The 13,895-nt window shown below is 41.6% G+C and overlaps 1 protein-coding gene across 3 annotated transcripts in view; it reads left to right on the top strand.

The window, feature by feature from the left end:
• The window catches only part of LOC149456841 (cytosolic carboxypeptidase 6-like), a 2,243,892-nt gene that overhangs the window by 16,115 nt on the left and 2,213,882 nt on the right, over window positions 1–13,895 (top strand). The window lies entirely within an intron of this gene.

Here is a 13,895-nt window from a genome sequence, read left to right as displayed (position 1 = left end):
TGGATGTTCCAATCAGGTGCGCCTCAAAAAGTGACTAGTGGGCCTGGTCAGAACGGCCATCTGAAAGGGGCCTTAGAGTGATCAACACTGGGGCAGGTTAGCTAAGCATTTAACCCTTTACACACACATGGTAGTCATTACTATGTGTTTTAACGGAAAAAGAACCGTTCACAGCATCCTCTGTTGAATTTTTAACCTTTTAAAGTGGTAGTAAACCACACCAATTAAAGGGCATTTTAAGTCAATGTGCTGGTATGCAAAAGAATGTCACTGCTGTTGGTTCTTCCATCTTCACCCGGTCTGCCTTCTGGGTTGGTGAACTTTGGCCGAGCTGTGATGACATCACTCCTGCGTATGTGCATAGGAGTCACGGGCGTGGCACAGAGTTCTGAATGGACGGCACGGTTCATTCAGAGCCCATTGTGCATGTATCGGTGACATCACTGGTTGCTGCTAGAGTATACATTTCCTAAATGGTGCACGTTTAGGAGATATTTACTGTACCTATAGGTAAGCCTTATTATAGGCTTAATAAATAAATACAATCTCCTGCGCTTAAATGGAGAAACCCTACCACTAAGCTGCTAGCACCCCCCTTCAACCATAAAGTGTAAATAAACAATAAATAATGGTGCAGCGCTGAATAAATACTAAATCAATATAAAATCAAACTAATTCATAAATAGACATACTTTAGTAAAAAACAGGTGTATCAATAGTCAGTGCTCACACATATAATCAAACAATATTAACCCCAACACTAGGATCATATTAAGTGAATAACATAATTCATGCATGTGTATAAAAACTCTGTGAAACAATTCAATCTAGGTGTGTATGTGTATATATATATATATCCACTGCACATAAAAAATCCACACAATGTCCCAGTGATATAGATATAAGTAAATCCATGCTCCACAGCAATAACTTGCGTGTAAATATTGTGAATCCAGTGCCCACAACTCGTGAATTCAAAACCTTCCAAAGTGGCTCCTCACCTCCCAATAGTGACCACAAAGGCCAGCTCGCTTTAGGGTAAGTAACTCTTTTCCAGGAACAATCTCGTCACCTCCAGATGGACCCTCCTGGATATCCACAGGCCTTTATCCTCCTGAGTACTCCACTCCCCTGGTACTTGTATCAGTAGTTCACCCACACAGGATCATAATAGAAACAGATAGAGATCCTCCATAGTGTAAATCAGTATTTATTGAATAGATAAATCAAAGAAATCCTACTCACATATCCCACAGCAACATCAAACATTTACCCATATTATGGGTGTATGTGCATGGTTCCGGGTGTATAAAGATGGCCCCCACGCCAGAAATGACGTCACCGCGTACCACGGTGACAGGACTTCCGGTACGCGGATGTGTAGTGGATATATATATGTGTGTATATGTGTATATATATGTATATATATATATTGAATTGTTTCACAGAGTTTTTATACACATGCATGAATTATGTTATTCACTTAATATGATCCTAGTGTTGGGGTTAATATTGTTTGATTGATTTGATGTGTGAGCACTTATTATAGGCTTACCTATAGGCAAACATCAAAGAAATGACTTTACTACTTCTTTAAAGTGTCTGTATCCTTTACTGCCATTCCCAGATGAGAATATAACAGAGTTTTACACTACGATAGCTTCCTAAAGAGGCAAAGTTCTTTCATTTCTAATTGGAGCATTCATAGATTCAGCTTAACAATAAACAATAACTAAAATTAACAACAAATAAACAATAAACAAAAAACATTTTAATTAAAAGAGAAAAATGGTGAGAATTATTATTAAAATACATACATAAACAGCAGTGACCTAAAAGAGATATAGGCTCCATGCATACTGACTTAATAAAAACGCTGCTTTTAGAGGAGTTTAGCGTTTTGCTTGTAGAAGCAACTAATGTTATCTTATGTGTCCATGCACATTAGGCAGTCTAGAGGCGTTTTTTTAAGCTCAGCATTTAGAGGTGGTTAAAACTCCTTCTGTTTTGCGTTTTTGAGAGCCCTTAGAAAATGTGACTGAGTAGCCACACGCATGGATCCCTAGAAAGGGCATTAAAGAGTTAAAACACTCAAACAAAGGGTCCAAGGTGTGCTGAAGTGGGTTGGAGAGTGTTTTTCTGTACTCAGCAGACACACTCTTAATGCCATCTTTCCTAAATACATTCATATTTTCACTTGACAAGGATGCATAATCTTGCAACCAGCATATCATTTTGCAGAAGGAAATTACAATTTATCAGATCCCAGATATGATATATTTCTGATGTATGTTTTCTCTATGAAGTCTGTGTCCTATTAGCTTTCTGGGCCTTGTAATACGGGCATGTTTGTGTCTATAGTATACATAGTATATTCTCCTACAGCAGTAATTATGGATTATTTTTAAAGTTTGGCTTGGGTAAACGTAAAAAAAAAGACAAAGGATATGTATTGCTTAGTTGTTCTGCTAGAATATTTATGACAGGCCACATTGGAAAGCTTTGAAAAACCTGCTAGTGTTGGTTTATGACTCTCTGCATACTTTTTTAGCTGACCTCTGTTATATCTAATGGCTCTTAGATGGTCTGTGTATCATCAAAGATGTCACCTTCCATGAATGTTTAGCAAATACATGAAATTTAGATCTGACTGTTTTTGTTACTGAGTGTGCCATCCTCATTTTGGGAGAAAATGAGGGTGGTGCAGTATTCAGTTCTCACCATACAGTTTGGAGTTTACAGACCGCACAATCATCACAACCAGGATAGGTCACTTTGCTGTTTCTTTTCTCTGTAACTGACTTACTATACCTTGTTTTGTACTGTGTCTCTGCATTGAGGCAGCCAGCTTGGCAGGGTTTTGCTTGCTCACATCAAAGCCTCTATCAAGGAAAAGAGTGAGCAGTACAGTAGCGACATCATCAAATCTCATTTCATATCTGGGGAGCTTAGCAGTTAGAGGTTGAATAGGCTTAGGCCCCTTTCACATGGGATGGATTTTGTTCTGATCAGTAGGGGATCTGCCCATAGATCCCCTGCTGATCAGAGCAGACCGGACTGATGACACATCTGTGTCCGCTCAGTTTCTGCAGAGCGGACATGGACAGAGCCCACTCTGCTCTATGGGCATCTGGAAGTAAACAGACTTCATTGTCTGTTTACACCCGACTACCTTCCAATCTGATCTGTCTAAATGGAAAAGAACAGATCCCTTCCGTTTTTTTTACCGTACCAGATCAGACCTTATGAATGCATGAACCTTCCGATCAGGTCTGTTTGAAAAAGTGACAGGCAGACCTGATCAGATCACCCATGTGAAAGGGGCCATAGATGTCACACTGCAGATACACAGCTAGAAGAGTGCCTAGGCACCCTCTAATACCAAAGGGAACACTGCTGTATTTTAGGAGTAACGACAAATGGTTAATTTTTCAGACTGCTCCTTAGGTTCAGTAATACATTTAAATAATCCCTATAAAATAGCAAATGTTTGCATATTGAGTTTAGGTCTACTTTAATGGGATTCCAGAGAAATAATTATGGCTCACAATATGAAATAACTATTCCATTCACTCTCTGAGATAATCTGACATGTTGCTTTACTGTGTGACACCATGTTGCCCAATTCTGAGAGTCATGTTCCTGTGGTTCTTTATCCATAATGTCTCAACTCTTCTGTGGCCTTGGGTGCTTTCTTGTGTGATCTCATTTTTGTTGCACATGAGAGTTTGCTTACCATTGGAGGATGTAACTGCACCAGAGGACTGTGCCACATGAACGTCTGTCACTGGGTGGCAATGACTCTCTAGGTAAAATGTATGTTAGATCAATAAAACATTAAATGTACTGCACTCGAAGTACCCTGCAAGTCCAGACAAATGACTACTGACTAAATGACTAAAAACAGAGTTATCTCTTTACTTCCTGCTCAGTTACATATGGTTCCATAATTAGTCTGGCTGAAAAAAGACAAAAGTTCAGCCAAAAGAAAAACAAAGTTATAACCCTATACTCACAGTTGATCCAGAGGAAGGTAAAAAACCCAGCAAAGCATGATCCAGTTTGCTCCTGCAGGGGACAAAATTCCTCCCTGATCCCTCAAGAGGGATCTACTTTACCTATAAATGATTAAATCTCTTTCCTCCAGACATAAAGAGTGCCCCCTTGTCCTCTGTGATGACCTCAGGGTGAATAGCTCTACACCGAGGTCACTATATGAACCACTGATGTATTTATACATGTTGATCATATCCCCCCTTATGTATTATACATGGAGATCATATCCCCCTTATGTATTATACATGGAGATCATATCCCCCCTTATGTATTATACATGGAGATCATATCCCCCCTTATGTATTATACATGGAGATCATATCCCCCCTTATGTATTATACATGGAGATCATATCCCCCCTTATGTATTATACATGGAGATCATATCCACCCCTTATGTATTATACATGGAGATCATATCCACCCCTTATGTATTATACATGGTGATCATATCCCCCCTTATGTATTATACATGGAGATCATATCCCCCCTTATGTATTATACATGGTGATCATATCCCCCCTTATGTATTATACATGGAGATCATATCCCCCTTATGTATTATACATGGAGATCATATCCCCCCTTATGTATTATACATGGAGATCATATCCCCCTTATGTATTATACATGGAGATCATATCCACCCTTATGTATTATACATGGAGATCATATCCCCCCCTTATGTATTATACATGGAGATCATATCCCCCTTTATGTATTATACATGGAGATCATATCCCCCCTTATGTATTATACATGGTGATCATATCCCCCCTTATGTATTATACATGGAGATCATATCCCCCCTTATGTATTATACATGGAGATCATATCCCCCTTATGTATTATACATGGAGATCATATCCACCCTTATGTATTATACATGGAGATCATATCCCCCCTTATGTACTATACATGGAGATCATATCCCCCCTTATGTATTATACATGGAGATCATATCCCCCCTTATGTATTATACATGGAGATCATATCCCCCCTTATGTATTATACATGGAGATCATATCCCCCCTTATGTATTATACATGGTGATCATATCCCCCCTTATGTATTATACATGGTGATCATATCCCCCCTTAATCTCCTCTTCTCAAGAGAAAATAAATTCAGTTCCTCCAATCTTTCCTCATAGCTGAGCTCCTCCATGCCTCTTATCAGTTTGATTGCCCTTCTCTGCACTTTCTCTAGTTTCCCAATGTTCTTTTTGTGAATTAGTGCCCAATATATATATATATATATATATATATATAGTAACCTCTTTCTGACAGTGTAATGCATATATGCAGTGCCAAGAAACATGGACTTTAACGCCCAGCCGCCACACAAATGCGTCCATGGCGGCACAAGGTTTGTGTCTGAAATCCCAAGTGTCATGTTTTGCAGCAGCAGAAAACTTGGCAGAGCTGACAACTTTGCTTAGGAGTTTAGTACAGCAGAGGCAGGGTTGACAGATCAAACAGGAAGTTAGTAGGATGCAGGATTTCTGGCAGAACAATGGGTATTTTTCTGTACTTGCAGTGTTTTTAAGTAGGCAAAAATATTGAGAAGCATGCATGTTTTGCAGGGATGTAGTGCATATGTTTTATTTTGTCCAGCTGTATACTGTTTGGTATTGAACTCTGCAAGATTTTTTTTTTTATTGATCTCCCTACATGTTATACCATATTGGCTAAGTGGTTAGCACATCCGCCAGGCAGTACCAGGGTCGCCAGTTCGAATCCCAACCACGGCACCACCTGCCTGGAGTTTGCATGTTCTTCCTGTGCCTGCGTAGGTTTCCTCCAGGTACTCCGGTTTCCTCCGACACTCCATAGACATGCTGCTAAGCTAATTGGCTCCTGTCTAAATTGGCCCTAGTATGTGTATGTATGAATGTGAGTTAGGGACCTTAGATTGTACGCCCCTTGAGGGTTAGGGACTGATGTGAATGTACAATATATATATGTAAAGCGCTGCGTAAATCGACAGCTCTATATAAGTACCTGAAATAAAATAAAATAATATTGTGCTAGTATGCACCGTATACTAGCACATTTTGACAGACTTACCTCTCAAACAGAGTCCTCCAGTCTCTGCTGCCCACTTTCCCATTTTTGTAGTCTTTCTTCTGGGTTCATGCTCTCCAACCTCTTGAATGGCCGGGCCGTGATGATGTCAGTCCCGTGCCTGTGAGCAGGAGTCACTTCACCATGGCATAAATGTGGTCTGAGCTGGGCTCAGATTATGTTACTGCTGACAGGCTGGGAGAGGCATTTAGGACATAAGAGAACAGTAGGTTCTCTTCTGTTATAAAAACGCTGCCTGGCAGCGGTTTTCATTATATGAGAGTTTAATACTGCTTTATAAAGAAGAAAACATTCAACTCAAAGTGGAGTTCCACTCACGCTGTCAAAAAATAAAAGTCAGCAGCTACAAAAACACACACTCACCTGTCCCTCGGTCCCGCGGTGTGTCCCCTGCAGCCCGTTTTACCAGCCGTCTTCTCTCCCTGACGCCGGCATCTTCAGTGTGGGCACCCGGCTGTGATAGCTTGCGGCTTCACAGCCGAGTACCCACTGCGCATGCGCGAGTAGCACTGTGCTTCATGAATGGTCCTGTAGCTTTCTGGGACCTGTCACGTGTCCCAAAAGTCTACGGGAAGGGAGGACACATTCCATTTCTGATCGCCTAGGCGATTGGAGCGGAAGTGGGAGCGGGTACCTGTCAAACTTGGGTACCCGCTCGCGCCCCCACCCTCCAAAGGTGCCAATCCTTAAAGGGGAGCGGGGGGAGCAGTCTTTAAAGTGGAACTTCCCCTTTTGGGTGGAGCTCCGCTTTAGGATACGTTAGACAAGCTGTAGTTGCAAAACAGAACTGTGTAATGCCAGCTTATCTTAAAAACATAACATTGGACATCCAGTATTAATACATTGCATATTTTTTGTAACAATGTAAATTTCATATAAAGCTTGTGGATTCCAGGCTGTTAAAGGGTGCGGTCAGATGGATGCTGGTAATGCCTACTGTCAACTATCAACCTACTGTTGATATACTTCTAGTGGATTTGAAATATTTGCAATAATGTGCCACCACTAGTGATTTAGACACATCTGCCACATTTCATGGCCAGGTGATGGACCTCATTTCACTCTTCTAGATAAGCAATACAGCTTGGTTACATTCTAGTCCCCCACCTGATGACTTGACAAGAAAGGAGCAGCAGCACACTGAGGAGGTTATCTCCCTGCCTTCTCTCCTTCTGTAGTAAACATCTAGTGTTACTGGGTATACACATAATGAAATTTGACAGCATCAGCAGGAACCTTCCAGCTTTGATCTGTGTGTAGTCCTCTTTGTTCAATGGAAATCTATCATTAGAGTGGCTTCTGATGAATGGTCCTGCTGGAAAACCAGCATGAGATAAGCCACTGCAGCATGCTGATTTGTGTATTATGATGGGGAAGGAGGGTTCCCTGCTGTTAGAATACAATAGTGCAGAGGGGGAAATCCTTGCATCCACAATGCTTATGGGGATGCAGGGATCTGTGAGTTGTTTTACTCAATCTGCTGGGGGATATTTAATGCATGGTAGCCAATCAGCCTCTAACTTCAGCTTGTTCAGTTAAGATTTGACAATCAGCCCTGGTTCACATATATGCGGCCATGCAGGCTGCGTTTTGCAAGGGCACAAGAGCCCATTAATTTAAATGGACTCCTGTGCCCCATGACATGCAGAGAAGAAGTCCCTGCACTTCTTCTGAAAACGCAGCCCGCACGGGAACCTTGGTTCCCAGTACGATTTACATTTTCCAATGAGGGCGGTGTGCCATTAGAACTAATGGCACCCGCCCGCGGGTCCGCATTCTTTGTGCCGGTGGTGCAGCTGCACGGGTTTACGTGCGGATCCACAGCGGCCCCACCTGCACAGTTGTGAACCTAGCCTAAAACCTAGAGGCTGATTGGTTTCTATGCAGAGCTGCACCAGATTTGCAATCTCCAGTTTTACTAAATCATCCCCTATGTAAATCAATTGTAAAAAGTGATGAAATGATATCCTCTTATCCCAATGCTTTATTGTGACCCAGCTTTAGAATCACAGAAAGTACCCCGATTGGCTCACACTGTTGTCCCTCCCTTTCTCAGCTTGATTTCTAATGAGCAAGCTAATATGCAAACCGTTTTTACTGAATGATTATTTTTGATAAATACATAACTACTTGAACCGCCTCCCGCCTGCCGTATTGGGAAATGATGGATGGGCAGAAGCTCTCTTGTTCTGGGAGGACATCATATGACATCCTCCTACTCTAGCCGCACATGTGCACCCCAGGGGCACGCGGTGTGCCGATCAGTGGTGTGCTTTGTCCCTTTTACACAGCGAATCACCGATCGCTGTAAAGAGCTGATGACGTAGGCTTTTTACTATGTGATCAACTGTGTCCAATCACAGCTGACCACATGTAAACAGGAAATGCTGGTTATCAGCAGTCCTCTTTTCACGCTGACAGCCGTGAGGAGAGGAGAGCCAATAAGCGGCAATCAGAGGGGACACCTACACCAATAATCAGGGCACTGATCATCAGTGCCTTGATTATTATTGCAGCCCCATCATTGCTGCTTTCAATGCCCATCAGTGATGTCTCTCAGTGCCCATCAATGCTGCCTATCAGTGTCCATCAATGCTGCCTATCAGTGTCCATCAATGCTGCCTATTAGTGCCCATTAATGATGCCTGTCAATGTCCATCAGTGCCGCCTATCAGTGCCCATCTGTGTCGCCTATCAGTGCCCATCATTGCCACCTATCAGTGCCTATCAGTGTCCATCAGTTATGCCTGTCAGTGCCCATCAGTGCCTTCTATCAGTGCAGCCTCATCAGCGCACATCAGTTAAGGAGAAAAATTACTTATGTACAAAATTTTATAACAGAAACTAAGAAAAACTTTTTTTTTTCCAAAATTTTCGGTCTTTTTTTGTTTATTTAGCAAAAAATTAAAAAAAACCCAGTGGTGATTAAATACCACCAAACGATATGTCTCAAAAAAATGATAAAACATTTGTTTGGGTACATTATTGCATGACCGCGCAATAGTCATTCAAAGCAGAAAATTGGCCTAGTCATGAAGAAGGTGAAAGTGCCCAGTGGGCAAGTGGTTAAAGAGTAGTTTTTCATATTCACCTGGAGATCTGCTCTTAATAAAATTGAATACTGTCAGTAGCATTTCCCTTGCCCACACCAGAGTTAAAATTTGACATTTATTTACATCTCTTACTCTGGAGCCAAAAGCTGTATGGTGTCGGTTGTATGGTATCACACGGCTTTATGCCAGGGCAATATATGCGTGCAGAGGTCCCTCTCCAAATAACATGCAGGAAAACTGATCATTGAACAGGACTTTTTATTCTTTTTAATGTTTATTTTATATAAGCTCAGAGCCAAGTATAAAACATTTGATGTCATAGACTATTTATAAAAAAAACTGGCATGCAAAGTGGTAATAGTCCAATAAAGTAAATAGCACATATTGGAATGTTACTCCGAATCTTCAGTTGTTTTGACTTATGTCACCATTGGTATTGTGAAACAAAAGCCTGGACAAGAGATAAGTAAAAATAATCATAAGATGCCAAGAGGGGTCATCTATATGGTGGAAGGGTTAAGATTACATTAACTATAGGAAGTGGTTTTGAAATAGGGGGTTGGGGGGGGGTAAAGAGTGCCAAGATAGATATATGGGGGAATGGAGAGGGGCAGGGAATGAGGCATAGAAATCATTAGGGGCAAAAGGAAGGGAAGTAAGGCAAAAGGGGGTGTCAGAGTGCCAGAGGAGAGAGGGGGCAAGCATGGGAAAGGGAAAGGGAAGGAAGTGGGCTGATGGGGAAAAACCTGTGGGTTAGAGGGTTGAGATAAACCATTTAACACTGACAGGAGTGCTTACAATGGTCAGCTTTTTTTTTTAATGGAAAACTTTTATCCCAAAAGGAAAACAAACTGTAGCTGTAACTGCGGAAAAAGTGTTAGCTGGAGTTCATCTTTAATTTGTGAGTCAGTCCATATAAATCTGCTAGTGCACCCAACGCTACCCTCTTCCCAAATTGACAATTCTGCTGTCCAAAGGTGTCTCTGTTGCTGCTCCATCTAGAATGGAGACACCCAAAGACAGGATGACCAGGTGAAAATAAATGAAAAAAAGTCTAGAAAAACAAAACTAATGCAGCCACCACATTTAAGGATTGGTAAGCTGCACTGGATTATGTTTTTGCTTTTGGGTTTAAGACCACTTTCAGCATTTTTGAGCATCGGAGACTTACCCTCATTCAAGAAAATGAAATTGATCCAGTAAAACCACATGTTGCAATATAATTCTTGTTTGTTTTGAGAGGAGAAAATTATATCTTTTATCACCCTAAGCTCCTCCAGCTCTTTCAACTACAGAGCTCTCGAAGGGAAAGAGTGGAAGTCCTTCCACCTCAGAGTGGTGCAGGCTTCAGCAGTGTTGTGGAGGTGTTGGAGAATAGATCTTCAAACAGTACTGTTTTTTTTTAAAACCGTGGTAATACTTTAAAAACACACCAGGTTTTCCGGAGTGGGCTGTTTGAGTATCTTGGGGTGCCGCTCCAAGCTGGATAGTGAGGTAAGAATCACCCTGCTGGCAAAGAGAGGGAGCAGGTATCCCAGAGCAATTTCCAGTATAGCTGATAGGAAAAGAAGGTGGACACCGCTCAATCAACCCCAGGAGTCAATTGTATGAATGGCTTGGCCTCAGCCACTGCTCCAGCCACTCTCTGATGAGTCTCACCCCACCCATCGGGGGCTTGATCACAGAGCCAGTGGGCAGGGTGAAACGCTCCACGGGGCATGACCCGAGCAGTGGCTGAGGTTTTCTAGAGTGCCATATTTACTCACCGTCTCTCAGTCAACTTTTTACTGCAGTGATATACAACCCCTGGCAAGTATGGAATCACCACTCTTGGAAAATGTTCATTCAATTGTTTAATCGTGTAGAAAAAAAACTAATCACAAGCATGCCTCAAAACTATTTTCATTTAACATTCCAACCTTCTGGCTTTAAGAAACAATAAAAAAATAGGAAATATAGAAAACTGTAGTCAGTTGCAAATATTTTTGCAGATCAAGCAGAGGAAAAAAATATGGAATCACTCAATTATGAGGAAAAAACACTGCAGTACATCACTAGTACTTTGTTGCACCACCTCTGGCTTTTATAACAGCTTGATTTCTCTGAGGCGTGGATTTAACTATTGACAAACATTATTCTTCATCAATCCGGCTCCAACTTTCTCTTATTGCAGTTGCCAGATCAGCTTTGCAGGTTGGAGCCTTGTCATGGACCATTTTCTTTAATTTCTACCATAGATTTTCAATTGGATTGAGGTCCGGACTATTTGCAGGCCATGCCATTGACATTATATGACTTTCTTGAAGGAAAGTTTTCACGGCTTTTGCCCTATGGCAAGATGCATTATCATCTTGAAAAATGATATCGTCATTGTAACGATTGTGCGCAATAGAGACATGGACGCTGTACATCTTGTTAAGGTCTCCGCCATGTTGTTTTTCACTTACAATCACCTCTCCTTTCCTCCCTCCTCTTATTATTATTATTATTACATCGAGTTTATATAGCGCCAAAGGGTTTGCTCAGCGCTGTACAATAGAGGGGGGGACAATACATGAAACAGTATAGCAACGACAAACAGCACACGAGGGGTTAGAGGGCCCTACTCTTTTGAGCTTACAATCTAGGAGGGAGGGGGTAGTGGTACAGGAGGAAGTGGCTGTGGGGGATGGAGTGGTAGGAGGAATGAAGGAGAACGGCTGTTAGGTGAGGGTGGGGTAGGCTTCCCTGAAGAGGTGGGTTTTCAGGGAGCGCCTGAAGGTGAGGAGAGAAGGTGACAGTCTGATGGATTGGGGTAGTGAGTTCCAGAGGATGGTGGAGGACCTGGAGAAGTCTTGCAGTCGTGCGTGGGAGGAGGAGACCAGGGAGCAAGATAGAAGGAGGTCCTGTGAAGGGTACGGGTAGGGTGGTACCTGGGAATCAGGTTGGTGAGGTAGTTAGGGGCAGTGTTGTGAATGGCTTTGTAGGTCAAAGTGAGTAGTTTGAATTTGATGCGTTGGGCAATAGGGAGCCAGTGGAGGGATAGGCAGAGGGGGGTGGCAGAGGTGGAGCGGCTGGTGAGGTGGATGAGTCTGGCCGCTGAGTTCAGGATGGTCTGAAGCGGGGAGAGCTTGCACTGGGGTAGGCCGGTGAGGAGGGAGTTGGAATGGAATTTGTGGCTATAAGTTGTAACAACTTCAAAAGAGCCTCTTATCTTAAATAAAACACAAATAGATGAAGCTCCAGGCTGTAAACCGCTAATTAGGCTTGGCAGGATGTCTACTTTGCAAAGACACTTTCCTTTGTCCTATCGTAAAACAATAACTCAGTCAGCCGTCACACATGACCTATTAGGCATTAAGACTCTAGGAATGCAGAGCGTGCCATAAAACATGTCACAATTTCACATACAGTTCATAACATTCAACAGGAACTGGGCACATTAATATTAGGTATATATTTGGATAGATCATTTCATGTCGAGCTAGACAAGGTCATATATGACTATGTTGGCACATAGGAGAGAGGAGAAAGCAGTCTCTTCCCTTCTGGGTGACAGCGCGGTGTGAGATTGGCTATTCCTTTGTCACAAATTTGTGAGAAGGGTATGGGTCGGACGCCGCATTCCGTCACAATCATCACCAAACATCCTTTCAATTGATGGAAAAGAAGTGTCCAAAATCTCAATATAAACTTGTGCATTTATTGAAGATTTAATGACTGTCATCTCCCCCATACTTTTACCTGACATGCAGCCCCATTTCCTCAATGCTTCTGGAAATTTGCATGTTTTCTTCAGGCTGTCGTCTTTATACATGTCATTTGGAACAGTACAAAACAAAAGTTCCAGCATCATCACCCTGCCCAATGCAGATTCGTGATTCATCACTGAATGTCATTTTCATCTAGTCATCCACAGTCCATGATTGCTTTTCTTTAGCCCATTGTAACTTTGATTTTTTCTGTTTAGGTGTTAATTATGTTTTTCATTTGCTTTTCCTGTATGTAAATTTCATTTCCTTTAAGCGATGTCTTACAGTTCGTTCACAGACATTGACTCCAGTTTCTGCCCATTTGTTCCTCATTTGTTTTGTTGTGTATTTTCTGTTTTCAAGGCATATTGCTTTAAGTTTTCTATCTTGACACTTTGATGTCTTCCTTGGTCTATCAGTACACTTCCCTTTTACAACCTTTCCATTTGATTTGTACTTGGTCCAGATTTTAGACACAGCTGACTGGTAACAACCAACATCTTTTTCTAAATTCTGTGATTTATCTTCTTGAAGAAGTTTTATAATCCTCTCCTTTGTTTCAACTGACATCGCTCCTGTTCATTCATGTCAATCAGCTTGGTGCAAGAGCTCACCAAGGTGTGCAAGCACTCTTTTTTTTTTTAACTGCAGACTAATTAGCAGATGTATTCTGATTCAGATGTTGGTTTTAGAACTGCAAAGTACATGGCGATTTTTAAATATTTTCCTCAAAATTGAGTGATTCCATATTTTTTTCCTCTGCTTGATCTGCAAAAACAGTTGCAATTGACTACAGTTTTCTTTATTTTATTTTTTTAAGTGTTTCTTAAAGCCAAAAGGTTGGAATGTTAAATGAAAATAGTTTTGAGGCATGTCTGTGATTGTTGTTGTTTTTTTTTTTTTTTTTTTCTTCTACACAATTGAATGAACATTTTCTAAGAGTGGTGATTCCATACTTTTTTGCCAGGG

Source organism: Staurois parvus, unplaced genomic scaffold, assembly GCF_062004578.1.
Source record: "Staurois parvus isolate SC_StPar_1 unplaced genomic scaffold, SC_StPar_1.0 ptg000347l, whole genome shotgun sequence".
Taxonomy (NCBI): Eukaryota; Metazoa; Chordata; class Amphibia; order Anura; family Ranidae; genus Staurois; species Staurois parvus.
The sequence above is the reverse complement of the archived record's forward strand: the minus strand, read 5'-3'. Positions and strand labels throughout refer to the sequence as shown.